This window comes from Chinchilla lanigera, unplaced genomic scaffold, assembly GCF_000276665.1.
Source record: "Chinchilla lanigera isolate Chin_1 unplaced genomic scaffold, ChiLan1.0 scaffold00057, whole genome shotgun sequence".
NCBI classification, from domain to species: Eukaryota; Metazoa; Chordata; class Mammalia; order Rodentia; family Chinchillidae; genus Chinchilla; species Chinchilla lanigera.
Window position 1 is genome coordinate 5,413,731 of NW_004955458.1, and position 3,270 is coordinate 5,417,000.

General features: G+C 43.5%; 1 protein-coding gene across 1 annotated transcript in view; it reads left to right on the top strand.

Annotated features, from left to right (window-relative positions):
- Window positions 1-3,270, top strand: part of Os9 (osteosarcoma amplified 9, endoplasmic reticulum lectin) — a 24,938-nt gene that overhangs the window by 6,022 nt on the left and 15,646 nt on the right. The window lies entirely within an intron of this gene.

The following is a 3,270-nucleotide window of genomic DNA, read 5'->3' on the forward strand; positions in this document are numbered from 1 at the left end:
GCACACAGCCCTTTTTGAGACAGAGTCTCACTAAGTTTCCCAGGCGGGACTGTCATTTGCAGTCCTCCTGTCTCAGCCTCCCAAGTGAATGCAGTGTTGTAAGCAGAATAGCAGCATTTAGTAAGATTTTGATTTTCCCTTTAAAGCTCTTGTATATCTTCTGTGGAATCAGCCCTGGTTATCTTACAGCTTTTGTGTCTTGTGTCTACATGAAAATGTTTCAAATATATGAGTAGCTTATAGTTTTTGATGCTATTGTACATGTGATCTTTTAGAAATTACATTTTCTGGTTGATTGTTGCTTGTGTATGACCACACTGATTTTATGTACTGATCTTGTGTGCAGAACTCTGCTGAACTCTTTCGTATCTACTGGTTCCAGATTCTTGTGAATTTTCTCTGTAAATAATCATGTCACCTACAAATAGGGACAGCTTTGGGATCTTCCTTTTTTAACCCTGTGCCTTTCGTTTTTCCTGGACCTCTAGTGTAATGGAGGTGGTGATGGTCGGCGTCCTTCGGTTGCTCCTGACTTCATAGGTGATGCTACTAGAGTTTCACTGTTGGCATGGTGTTTTGCTGTAGGCTTCTTTTTCAACTAGGGATTGAATCCAAGGTCTTGATACTACATCATATCGTTAGACTTTTGTTTCTTATTTTTTATTTTGCGAAAAGGTCTTGCTAGAGTCGGATGTGGTGGCGCACGCCTGTAATCCCAGCACTCGGGAAGCTGAGGCAGGAGGATCGTTGTGAGGCAGGAGGATCAAAGTGAGCTCAAGGCCAGCCTGAACTGCATAGCGAGACCCTGTCTCAAAAACACACACAAAAAAAAAAACAAAGAAAAGAGAAGGTCTTGCTAAATTGCCCAGTCTGGGCTCAAACTTGACAGTCCTCTTGCCCCCGTACCTTCCAAGAGTGGAATTGCAGATGTTCGCTATCATCTTTATCAGTAGAATGAAGTAACATTTTATTTGGTCTTTTTTTTTTAATGTCTTTTTGAGATGGAGTCTGGGTATGCAGTTCAAGCTGGCCTTGAGCTCACTTTGTAGCCCAGGCTGGTCTCCAACTCGCAAGGATCCTCCTGCCTCAGCCTTCTGAGTACTGGGATTACAGGTGTGCGTCACCATGCCTGGCTTAGTGGTAGAGCTCTTGCCTAACATGAGTGAGGCTCTGGGTCTGATCCCTAGTACTAAAAATATGTATATATAAGTGTTTATACACATTTATAAGTGTATGAATGTGTGTATGGTGCATATGTACACAGTATATTATGATTACTGGTCCCCCCAGTGTATAGCAGAACATCAGAATTCATTTCCTATTTAATCAGCCTCCACCCTTTCTCTCCCTGTTCCTTCCAAGCCCTGCTAACTACTGTTCTTGCTCTGTTTCCATGAGATCAACTTTTGTAGATTCTACGTTTGACTTTTTTTTTTTTTGGTCTTTTTGAGACAGGGTCTCGCTATGCAGTTCAGGCTGGCCTTGAGCTCACTTTGTAGCCCAGGCTGGTCTTGAACTCGCAGCGATCCTCCTGCCTCAGCCTCCCGAGTGCTAGGATTACAGGCATGCGCCACCACGCCTGGCATTAGATTCTACATTTCAGTGAGAGCATGATGTACTTGTCTTTCTGTGCCTGGCTTATTTCACTTAACAGAGTCATCCCTAGTAGCTGGCATAGTGCCAAACACCTATAATCCCAGTACTCTCAGAGGCCAAGGCAGGAAGATATGACAAGTTTAAACTCAACCTAGGCAGTTTAGCAGTTTAGCAAGACCCTGCCTCAAAATAAAAAATAAAAGGCTGGGGCTATTCCACCAAAAAGAAAAAAATTTACTTCCAGTTCCATGTATGTTGTTGTAAGTGGCAGGATTTCATTCTTTTGATTTTTTTTATTTGTTTGTTTTCTTCTGGTACCAGGAATCAAACTCACGACCTCACACTTCCCAGGCAAGTGCTGTGCTGCTGAGCTAAATCCCCAGCCCTGTGTTTCATTCTTTTAATGGCTAAATAGTATTCCACTGAGTCTGTGTGTGTTCATTCATCAGATAACGGATACTTAGGTTGTTTCCATATTTCTCGGTTCTTGTGAGGTACCGTAATGAATGGGGAGGTGTAGCTGTCGTGGTGGCATACGGCTTTCATTTCCTGTGGGCGTGTGACAGTAGTAGGATTGCTAAATCAGAGCGTAGTTCTGTGTTTTGGGGGGAGCCTCTGTACTGTTTCCCACGGTGGCTGTAGGAATTCATATTCCCACCAGCAGGGTGTGTAGGTGCTGTTCTTCCTTCACCTGGTCAGCACTTGTTAGTTTGTGTCTTTTTTTAAATTTTTTGCACCGGGAATCGGAACTCAGGACCTTGCGTGTGCCAGGCAGGCACTGTGCCACTGAGCTACATCCCCGGCCCTGCTGGAGTGAGATGATTTCGACTTGAAGTCCCCTGATGAGTACTGATACTGAACATTCTGTACACCTGTTGGCCATTCGTATGTCTTCTTTTGAGAACTGTCTCTCTAGATGTACTGCCTGCTTTTTATTGGGGTTGTTTGACTTTTTTGCTGTTGATCTGAGTTCCTTATATATTCTGGAGTTAACCCCCTCTCAGAACTACATCTTGTCCCTCTCCATAGCCTGTTTCATCATTCTTGGGTATTTCCTTTGCTGTGCAGAAGCTTTTTGGTTTGGGGTCATGAAGTATTTTTAATAGATGATGTATTCAGTATCCTAATATTTTAATTGGCTTTTGTAGCTTTTTTTTTCTGTCTTTTTGAGACAGGGTCTTGCTATGCAGTTCAGGCTGGCCTTGAACTCACTCTGTAGCCCAGGCTGGTCTCAAACTCGCAACGATCCTCCTGCCTCAGCCTCCCGAGTGCTAGGATTACAGGCGTGCACCACCACGCATGGCACCTTCTGAGATTCAATGGTCAAAATATTCCATATTTAATTTTTAAAGTAGATATTGCATCCACATAGTTCAAATACCAAAATGCTTAAAAAATTTGGAGAGAAAAACTTCACAGAGCTTGTCCCTCATTATTGTGTTCTCAGCCTCATAAGAAAGGTAGCCATTGCTGTGGGTGGAGGGGTGCTGGGGATTGAACCAGAGCCTCGTGCACGCTGAACTTACACACTGCCATTCAGCTATAGCCCAAGCCCACTGCTAGTTTCTTTTTATATTCTCAGAGACTTTTAAAAGTTTACTTGTAAACTGGGCATGGTGATGAACACCTGTAATCCTAGCACTCGGGAGGCTGAGGCAGGAAGATTGTTGTGAG